Source organism: Sylvia atricapilla, chromosome 14 (genome assembly GCF_009819655.1).
Source record: "Sylvia atricapilla isolate bSylAtr1 chromosome 14, bSylAtr1.pri, whole genome shotgun sequence".
Classification (NCBI taxonomy): Eukaryota; Metazoa; Chordata; class Aves; order Passeriformes; family Sylviidae; genus Sylvia; species Sylvia atricapilla.
The window spans coordinates 11,377,975-11,389,263 of NC_089153.1; the positions used below are offsets into that span (position 1 = coordinate 11,377,975).

General features: G+C 42.7%; 1 long non-coding RNA gene across 1 annotated transcript; it reads right to left on the minus strand.

Moving 5' to 3' along the window:
• Positions 1-680: 680 nt before the first annotated feature.
• On the minus strand, positions 681-9,507 carry LOC136367476 (uncharacterized). Its single transcript, XR_010744696.1, has 3 exons — positions 9,381-9,507; positions 7,815-7,928; positions 681-820 (listed from the first exon to the last, which is right to left on the minus strand). It is a non-coding gene; the product is annotated as an uncharacterized lncRNA (long non-coding RNA).
• Positions 9,508-11,289: the final 1,782 nt, after the last annotated feature.

An 11,289-nucleotide genomic window follows, 5' to 3' on the forward strand; every position in this document is an offset into this window, starting at 1 on the left:
TATTCTCTCTGTTAAAATCATTTAATTCTGATAATTGTTTTCATTTTTGCTGTTAGGATCTTGACATTTTACAATACCACACTAAGACAGTAATAATTACACATTAATATAATTTGTATTAACTATACTTTACTTCCACTGTTACTGGAATGGAATCATTCTACATTATTTAGATGACCCATATGTAAGTTATTAAAGCAAGACAATTCAAAATTCCTAAAACTAACTTTGGGGAAGGTTCTGATCTCAGGAGCTTTGTTCCAACTTGGAATGAAAACACTTTGAAAATATTTTAAGAGCTTGTTGAAATATCCTAAAAGGTGGATTAAAGAAAACTTTTAAAAAGGTTTAAAAAAACCCCAGTAATTCACTGCTACTATTTCATACTCACATTTTAAAACGAGATATATAGGACCTTAAACTTTTACTTATGCTTTACACAGCACTGCTTTAGCACTTTCCAGATCCTTGTAACTGCATAACCAGCTCAATGGATGGATGGACTGAGAAATAAAGATGATTCATGACTTGCTAAGGGCCAAAAGTAGAAATTCTGGCAACTTATGATATAGGTCAGATTTAACAAGCACCACTCAGCATCCTTTACTGCACTGCTGCACTGTCATGCACTGAGGATCCTCTGCACACCAGTGGGGCCCGTGGCTGTCACTTACTGTGGGTTGTCACACTGCCGGGTCCTGTACTTCACCCCGGTGCCACACGTGCGGGAGCAAGAGCCAAACTTGCTCCATGCCCCCCAGTGCCCATCCTGCTTCAGGATGTCTGGTGTGAGCCAGATGCAGTGACCTTTAAAGCAGTGCTGAAAGAGAAAATCAGATGTCAGAATGATTAGATGATTAACTTACAACAGACGAGAAGCTGTTGTAGCACACATTACAATTTTTTGCACGGTTTCTGGATTGTTTTCACCTCTCCAGTAGAAAGTAGAGGGACTTGCTGTCAGATTGCGCTCATGATCCCAAACTCACTCAGATTTTATAAACTTACATGTTCATTATGCACATGTGTGCATGCAGGTTTCAAGCCTAGCAAGTTCGTTAAACTGTTCCCAGGGTTACATTTCCTCATCACCTGTTTGCAGCAGAAATATCATTTAAGGGAAATGGCAGAATCCCAAATCTTGGAGGCCAACAGTAGCATCCTGCCTCCACTATGGCCTGCAGCCTCTCCAGGCAGCACTGGCAGGAGCTCTGGCCACAGCACCATCCTGCCCAGCCACTCCCAAATCCACACACATATTCCTACAATAAATGCAATCAGCAAAGTGTCATGGACTTAAAGCAAGCTCACAGCAAAGACATTAATGGCATTAAATAAAAACTTTTGCACTGTCTCCCTGGAGATCTCATGGTAAATCTGACCAAAAAACTAGAAGGCATTCCTTAGGGACAGCCCAGGACAGTCCTACAACTGCACAGTAAATCATGCCCTACCACACTTTCTCCTTTCTTCTACATGGTTTTCAATACAGTCATTCTACAGCAGTTGAAATACAGAATTTGCTACACTCCCCAAATCATTAAGGAGGTTATTTTATTTCTTTAAGTTCCTTCACAGCTCCGGTACTGATCATCTCTACTGCCATGTCCTGTTAAAGAAGCCTGTCAATGTCTTTCCACCAATTTCTCCAGTCCTTAATCAAGGAATTTTTTCTCAGCTGAAGTCAAAAAGAATTCTTCTCAAGGATCACAAGATTCTGGCCCCCTTCAGTACTATTTCTGCTTTCATAAAAGTCTACTGATGAAGTGTGGGTGCTGGAAAATATATTCCAGCAAACAAACGACTTTGCATGAGACTGTCACAGTTTGTCTGCGTTAACGGTTACTGCTGGGATGAGAGCTCTGGCTCAGGAGCACAGATGGCTGCAACAACAAGTGAAATCAGTCACTTACTTTCCTTAACATTCAAGTCAACAACAACATTTTACACAGCTTAACAAGCCCTGGAACGCAGGAATTTGGCAGGCTGCACAAGACAAGCATATGGCTAAATGCATGCTGCCAGCAAAAACAAAATCAGAAGATACATAACAGGAGAGTGTTCTTGAGCATAGAGCGATTAGTGATCTGGGAGGCAAATCTAAAAGTGAAGGATAATCATTAACAATGCTGAATTTAAAGAGAGAATCATTGGTAGATGGTGACAAGGCACAGCTTACTGATTCACTAATCTGCTCAGTGACTGGCTCCTTATTCATGCAATTTATTTTGGGGCTGATTTGGTTGGACAAGGAGTAGAAATTAGGTTTCAACTATTTTTTCTTTCCCATGACTTCAGATATTAGAAGTCAAAAACCTATGAAATAGATGAGTTACCACATAGCCAATTATACTAATCCTGCTCCAGAGCTGTTATGGGCAGATTTTTCTTAGATGTTTGACAGAACAAGAGATAATTCAGCAAAGCATGAAAGAAATGCAAAATGCTAATATGTCTTTTGCTTTTTTTTGGTTTAGAAGCTCAGGGCTGTACCCTTCAGGGACTGTTTACTTATGGCTTTAGAGAGGTTTGTTTGAACAAACAGTTTGAGTCGTGGGGCCCTGCACAGCCAGGGGACCATTCAGCAGTGCGGGGGAAGCTGGCAGTGCTTCAGCTTGTCAATAGACATTTCAGCTGGGCTTGGAAGCAGATGTGAACTGACAGCTCCTGATCTGTTCTTGCTCACACATCCTTTTATCAGGCTGCTGCATCTCTCAGGTGTAAGTTCCACAGCAGTGACCAAATCCATTTCAGGAGCTGTTCAGCCTGTGTTGATTATGTGATGACCCAGAATCCAGTGCTCGGACCCATGGAGGAGAGGGAGAGACATGTGATGAGCACTGTGTTTTCCAGCCTCTTTTCTCTGTTTTAATCAGGAATAGCACGATGCAGATTTGCAACAACCTCCAATAAACCCTCTCTCTGACATTGAGACTGATCCCTGAACCGGAAGGCAAACACAGAAAAGTGTTATTGACTTTGCTGTGTAAAGGGAAGAGCAGCACTGATTTTTAGTAAAGAAGCTGCTCAGATTCTAATTGTTGGGGAAGCTGAGGCAGAGCTATTAGGAGAGAAGCATTTGTGTAAAATGAGTCATCCCCAGCTCTGCCTTTTTTTTTTTTTTTTTTTTTTTTTTTTTTTTTTTTTGTGGGTTAAAAGAAAGGAGCCTATAGAAAACAAAATGATTCACTAATGAATCTTACTCTGTGCAGATCCGTGCAAGAAAATGCATGAGAAGGTAAAACCATAGACAGAGCAATCTCCAGTGGAATAAAGGAAGTCAAAGCCAACCCTTCCTAGTGCTACTACATTAACTATGTAATGAGGTGGAAAAGTGCCAATTTCAAGCACTATTCCCTTCATAAACAGGGGGTTTCATTAAAGAATGAAGCATATTAAAGCATTTTTTTTTAGATGAGAAAAAAATGGGTAAATGCAAATTATTTTTTAGTTGAAGACAAGATGACTTCTTGCAGTCTCGCCTATTTTTCTGGCAAACAGGGCAGTCCAAAACAAGTGCAATTTCCAGGACAGGGAGCTTAAATTTCTTGCAGTAAAACATTCCACTGCTGTTTTCAGCAGTTCTTTGAAACAACTGCTGTGGATGCCAAAAAAAGAGCCAGTGTGTTCCTGTGGGCTTAACACATCTGCAAGTCAATTTTCCAAGAAAACACTTGAAGATCTTCTGTGGGTATCTGTAACTATTTTATCCTGGGCAGCAATGAGCACCTCTCTGATCTCCTCACTTGATGCTGCAGTATCTACACCAAATAACCCCTCATACTGCACCACGGCTGGGGGTGCTCAGTTCTCCTCACCCTCCTGAGTCCCATCAGGAGGAGGTTACTTACTTATTTGTAGTCCCCATCACACGCAGGCTGGCCTGCTCTGCTCCATCTGTTTGAGATAATTAGTTGCAAGGGTTGAACTGAAAGTTCCAACACTGAGGAGTACTCCGAGGCAGTAAAAGTTTCTTCAGGGGAGAATCAAGTATTCTCCCAGTTTCTGTGGTGACTAACACAGCACACACTCACCCATCTGTCTCCAAGAGGAGCTGAGGTCAGCTTTCTCAGTGGGAAATTAACTGGATTGCTTTGAGTACACATTAGTGTTTTCAGAAACCTTTCTTCTAGGTCCATTTTTCTTCTCGGTCCATTTTTCTTCTCAAAAGTATCTATTTATTTCAATATTTAATCATTCCCTTCCTTTCCTGACAGAGTAAAAAAACATTCCAAGTTTTACTCAGATCATCTCATTAGCACAGTGCAAGCAAAGAGAAGACCTGGTAGGTTTGTCCTGGGTCCTTGGCACAGAAGCCAAATCCAAGAACAACATCAGCTTGGTTGGCAGAGGCAGCTACCAGGCTCTTACCTCTCTCCAAGAAAAGAAAAAAAAGGAGGCTCAGGTGGTGCAAACCTTGATGTTAGTCACTGCAGCAAGCAGATGGACTCAAGCATGTGATCTCCCTGCGTTACTGACTCTGGGTTTTATTTCTATGCTGTGGAGAGCAGTTAGCTACTTCAGCCGACATTAATGTCTCCCCAGAAGAGTAATATTTTTAAAAAATGGAAGAACAAAAACTGATGATAGATTTCTGAAGTTTGCCTGGATTCAGAAGCCTGAGGCTAATGGTAGAGCTGACAGAATCGTATACAAGTAAATAAATTATCAGCTGACAGCATATATTTTCTTTCCATCTAGAGAATGCCGGGCAGAGTTAAGCTTTGTGGTTATGTCTTGTCTGAATGGTTTACTATAGCAATTTATGGAATGTCTTTGACTCCACAACAAGACTCTGAACCTCCATGTGCTTAACTTTACACACAAGTTATTTCACAGAAGGTAATGTGACCATTGCAAGTGGCTGCATCATCAAAGCTTCACAAAACTCATAGAAACTTCCTTCTTGCTACTGAAAACTTAATCTGGTTTAAAAAAAATCAAGCTGAGAGAGATATAAATTATTCTATTTCCTTTAGGATTCTGTCAAAAAAGTAGCTTTTTTTCTGACTGGGAAGCTCCAGGAGAATGTTATTTTTTTTACCTGTAAACTCAGCAAATTAATAATTTGCTGCCAATCAACAATGGTTGCTCAGTATCTCCATTCACACAAGAAGACTTACTAAGAAGTTTTCAAAATGGCAGAACCTCACTCTTTTGGCGACTTAGTTCAAATAACCACAGGCACAGAAGAGCTTACAAACATTTACATAAATATACACTTATCTGTACACATACACCCACACAGGTCTAGACAGCAACAGAAAGGTTCACCTTCCCTTTCAAAGAGTCACACCTGGGTTCAAGACAAAGCCTGGGTGTGCAGACACATGCCCTTTACCATCCTGCCTGCCAAAAATTTGCTCCAGATTCCATGTCTCCCACATGGCTGCTCTTGCCCCTTGGCCATCAGTTAGGAAGGAGGCAGCTGCACTGCACCCTCCTCAATGGCATCTTGCTAAATTTGGGATCAGTTATCAGTTATGTGAACACCAGCCCTAGGTGAGAACATCCACGCACCACACGCCGCGTTCGCCTCCCCAGTGCCACTTTCGTTTCTGGCATCAGTCCCCTCAGCTGCAGCACAGCCAGGATGTTTCTGTGACACATCAGCAGTGTTGGGATTGGTTTGAGCTTAAAATAGGCCCTGGGAATTAGTGGTATGAAATCATGAAAACTGCAAGTCTCTGAAGTGGGAAACAAATGAATCTTTCTCAATCAACATCTTTAATTGCTTATGTTCCTGTACTTCTCTTTTCTGGCATGATTCCAAAGAAAATAGAAGATCGTGTTTGAAATTATTTTCCTTTTTCTCAAGTGCTGATGAGGTATCCTGGGAGATGTACTGAAAGGAAGCTGCCCAACAGCAAGTGAGTCCCAACTTTGGGCAATAAATGCATTTACAGCCCTGTGCATTCAGGCAAGAGCCTCTGGTATTGCCCCAATTGGTGAAGAGAGTGAACAGGGGAAGGCAAAATCAAGGGCAGGGATGAAAAGGAAAGGAACAGATGTACAAGCATTGATCTGATGTACCTGTATTAAAAACACCAACATCTAATAAATACACTGGTGAAACGCTGAGCTCAGGTATATAAAGTCAGCTGTATAACCTTCAGAACTCACACTATTTTAAAAAACCCAAAACATTAAGTTCAGACCGCTGAGCCTTATCTAATAAAATGGTTTTCATTTTACATCATTTTCTCAGGTTCTTCTGGAAGGTGGCAGCAAGTTTATTTATCAAAAAACTGGGACAGCTCTCTTGAGAATAAAACAGTCAGAGTCCTATCATCTACTGAAACTTCAGAATGTGCACATACTCTCTTGCATCTCTGCTGAGCTCAAAAGCCTGGGTGTCTGCACAGATTGCTGAAGCCTTGGATCCCAAGTTCCAGTCCAAAGAAAATTTTTACAGCTGAGTTGCATAATATCCTGACAAACTGTTTATAATGGAAGCACTGACAGATCCTTAACTGCAGGGTTACAAATTCCTTTTTTCTCCTCATTTCTGTTCAAATACTAATATGAATGAATAGCTCAGGAAAGAGGGTGATGCAACAAAATGGAATATAACTGTATTTTTCAGTTGGGGGTCATGAATATTTTTAATATAAAAATCAAGATAAAGAAAAGTGTATCCAAATAAATAGTCTAAAATTTTGGACTGTAACCTAATTTTTTAGAATCTATTTTATTTTTAATAAGAAACAAAGCTTTTATAACAGGAATAATTTAAAGAAGAGAGAAACCAGAAGGGAGTGGTTTGCACAGAGCATGACTTGCTGGGGAATTGATTTAACATAACATTTTCATAAAAAAGACTTTTCAAACCATAACAGCAGCTGCTAATATGGTTCATTTATTGCATAAATGATGTCATACATTGGGTTGTAAAAAAACCTTTCCAAGTAGCGACATCTTCCTCTCCCCCTCAGTCACTGCATCCAAAGCCCAGGGAAGCCAGATTTTTTTCATCAGACTTCAAAGGACTTGGAGTTCAGGCCCACTGTGAGCAGAGTGTGATCTCCACGGAGGATGGCTGGGGCTGGGAGCAGCTCCAGCTGGTGGAACCGCAGCTCTCTGAGCATTTGCCACCTCACACTGTCCCTCCACTGCTCCTCGTGCCTCCCTGGGCTCTCAAACCAGCAAATCCACCTCCACAGACCTGCCCTTCTCTGCTCACAGTCCCTCTGTGCTGTCATGTGGGCTCTCCCCAGCTGGCACTCAACTCCCACGTCCATCCTTTCCCTCTGGGAAGCTCCAGGGGCCGTGGCTTGGCTGTGTCCCCTGCTCCCTGCACCCCCACACAGGGGAGGCCAGGCAGCACCACGGCAACATTGCTGATCCAAGCACAACACCCTGACCTCAAAAGAGTCACAGCAGAGCGGAAATTTCCCCGTTTTTGGCTTTGCCACAGAGGCTTGGCAGACACTGCCATGACCTGCCTGAGGACGGGGTTTGATGGTCCCAGAGTGGCCATGCAGGACACGCCAGCCCTCACCCCATGTCCTCCCCTCACACTGCTCAGAGTCACAGAATATTCTGAGTTGGATGGGACCCACAAGTCCAGCTCTTGAGCGAATGGCCCCTACAGGGACCAAAGCCATATGCTATTAGCACCAGGCTCTAACCAGCTGAGTTAATGCTCAGCGCCTCACTTGCACTCAGCAGTTTGCCCCACATCTTAGCAAACCCCAGGTCCTCCAGACAGTCTGTCCTCTTGTTCCTCTTGATGTTGAGGGGAACATCCCCAAGTTCCCACAAACACACGTGAACACACACAGGCACAGGGTGCACAGGACACCAGCTCTCACCTTCCCTGGGGCACACATGGTCCCGTCCAGTGGAGGCCCCTTCTTGGTTTTGCAGAAATAGGGGTTCTCAGGGTGACTGCACCACAGCTGCTTGCAGGGATCAAATGTACGGAACTGGAACACAGGAAAAAAAATCAGAGTGGGTGATGCTTTGAGAGAGATCCCACTGGAAGCAGCAACAGAAGCTACAGATGGGGGGTCCCTTTCCTAGGTATAAAATGCCAGCTGTTAGTGCTGATTCCTGAGGAGCACCATGATGTCTGTGGTTTGAATATTTGAGCATACAGAATCATGGCTCTGAGGTGAGATCCCATCTGTATGCAGTGGAATAAAGTCAGGCAAAAATAGTTTTATACAAGTGACCAACCAGTTTCCTCAGGCAGTGAGACACACGCTGCCTTTCTTACTGCTTCTTCAAACGGGGCTTCTTCATTTGGCAAACAAAGCAAAAAACAACTGTGCACCCATGGGAGATGGAAATGAGCTGCTCAGACTTTAGCTCAGCTGTTGTAATCCCCTTCTTAGGGGAAATTTGAGATCAGGTCCCCAATGCAATGGATAAATCAGCATTTTACCTACAATGTAAAGGCTTCTATAGGAGATGATGGGAACCACCCATCACAAAACATACTAAATCATGATGTCTGGACATGCTTTTGGCTATTCTGAACAAAGAAGAATAGAAAGCCTCCATCTCCCAGGCTCTGGAGGATGGCTGTAAGAAAAGATTCTCTGCCTGGGACATTCTTCCAAGGCAGCATCAGAGGGAATTGTGTCAAGACACAATACTACAGCTCATGCTCTAAAGATTCTCATCCATTATCTGGGGGCACTGCTCAGCACATATATTCCTGCAGATGGGAATGAAAGCAGAAATGTTACGTGTCAGCAGCTGCCAGCAGCTGAAAACATCTCTTTCCATTTAATATTTTGTTCTACTTGAGGAGCTGGAGGTGGGAGGCACAGCCCTGCTGCAGAAGATTCTATTTTCTGAGGCCAGTCCACTGAGAATTGCACTAATCTTGCCTTGCTTTAAATTTAGACTTTGCCTCTTGTTTTCCTCATACACGAAAGCCAACCATGTCATCAAGAGACCTTACAAGTTGCTTTACTCGCTGTCATGCCTATTTTCTCTTTCAAGGTATCAAAATGCATCACACTTTCCATAAAATTGGATCATAAAAGCATGCTGCCCTGTGCTAACACTACGAGCTGTGGCAGCAAATCCATCTCCTTCACATCTGGGTGGGAGTTTTGTAGCAAAATAACCAGCTCTCAGCAAGAGGAGGCTCAATAACACAGCAAGTTTCTTTGCTTGACAATTACAGATATTTCTGAAACTACACAGTAATCACTTCTGTAGCTCCAGTTTAAAAAAAAACAAAAAATCCAAGAGATATTTAGAATAACATTTATGTCAACATTCAGTTGTGAATCCTTGCTTACTAAGAGGCCACAGCATCATTCCTTGTGGGCTTCACTATGCTGTCCCTACTAAGGACATTTCAGGGACACTTTAGACCACTCCTGGATGAGAAACAGCAGAAGCTGAAGTTAAGTACTCACAGCTGTGCACATCATGTATCCCAGCCCGAAGTCAAATCGGCACTGCTCATTCATGGAGTAGTGAATCCCTGGCAGCTGTGGGAGGGAAGGCCAGTCGTGTTCGAAGGGATCATCCCGCAGACAATCGTAGGAACTGCAACAGGCAAAAATTACAGGAACAGATGGGGCTCTGAGGCTTGCACAGTGTTTGTGGTTTCGTTGCCTTTTTGTTCCAAACAAAATAGAGCCTACAATTTCTCAGATGCTGGTCCTGAAGAGCAGCTAATATTGCAATTATGCTCACATTCACTTTAGCATGTCGTATCCACCTTCAATGGATTCTACACATCTCCTTTTTGAAGCCCTTCCATTGTAATTTCCATTTAGCTTGCAGGTAAATTCCTATCAGTCTCTAGGCTCCTTATGTGAAAGGAATCAAAGGAAGAATCCACATGAGACCAAGAAGAAAAGAAAGTTTAATTAATTTTCCACTTGTGGAATTTCTTGCTGCCTGCAGCTGTCTTTCAGGTGAGGTTTCAAAAGCAGAGGCCCCGGTAACCAGCCCAGAATAGCACTGAACTTACAGTTTCCCTGCATCCTCCCTGAGAAGCAGTGACTCATTGACAGACTTCACTCAGGTTTGCTCCCTCTCTCTGCTTCTCCTGATTGCTCCCAACTCCATCCATAGCTTAAACTAAGTTTCCTTTCTGTGTGATGAGTGTGAAAGTTTCTCCTCTGCTCCTAAGGCGTGAGGACAGCCTGTAGAATTACATCTGACCTTGTCATGCCAGCACAAAGGACTGAAGCTAGTACCACCAAATGGTTAACACAGTGTAAGTATTGGTTGATTCACAACACCAGCACAGTCCACAGGATCTCTGAAATGTCTCCCAGTTATTTAACAGACATGAGGACACCATACATGAGCCTATCCTGGCAATCATTAAGGTTGCCTTGAAGTTACCAATAGCTGAAAGCAGAATTTTGAGGTTAGATTTACTTCAAAGCAAACCATCGTTGTGCTTTGTTATAAGACATTTTAAAAATAGTTGTATTTAAAAGAAAGTAAAGCAGCCCTCTAGGCCAGATGATTTTTATTTAATAGCTAAAACTCTGGAGGATCTTGCTAATTGAAACAATCACATTTTCCTCACAATGTTTTTATTCCTTATTGCCATGCCTAAGATATCTACGATAATAAAAATACTAACAAAAAGACTGACTCATGTTTACTTCAAGTATTTTGCTGCACTTTTTTCCTACTCATTTTCAGCTTTTGCTGGTTATGGCAGTAGCTTCCTCATATTTTTTCACACAACTTGAACACATCATGGGAAGGAATTTTTTCTGTAGGGAGCAAAAGACAGGCAATAAACAGACTTTTTCAGGGAACTCCTGCACGGGTCTAATGTCTGAAGAGTCAGGTCCAAAAAGGAAGGCAAGGGGCATGGATTAAGCTGTTTAAACAGCTTTTGCATTTAAGGTACTGAAAGAAAAATTAACAACTGAAGAACTAATTCTAGAACAACGTGTGCTCTTTAGTTATCTACTAAAGCCAAGAAAAGCCCTGAGCACTTAAAGGGCAGATTTTCCTCTCTAGGCAGCACCATCTTGTCACGGAGAGGTGTCATAAGCAACAAACGGCAAGACAGACACGATGCTGCTAGGAGCATCCCTGAGCCAAGGGAGGGATACAGCTACAGCTCACAACCTACTCAGCTACAGGTTAGAGTAGGGAGGGAGCAAGTTTAGTAATGAGATTCGTAACAGTGCCTTCCATCATCCCCGAGAGGACAGCAAATACACCCTTAGTGTCCACAAAACGAACAGACGTAAATGAAATAAGTTAGAAGGCACTGACACCAAAGCAAAGGCGAGATGCAGAACGGTGCTGCCCCTGGCAGGGCAGGGGTGCAGGGCAGAGCAGTAC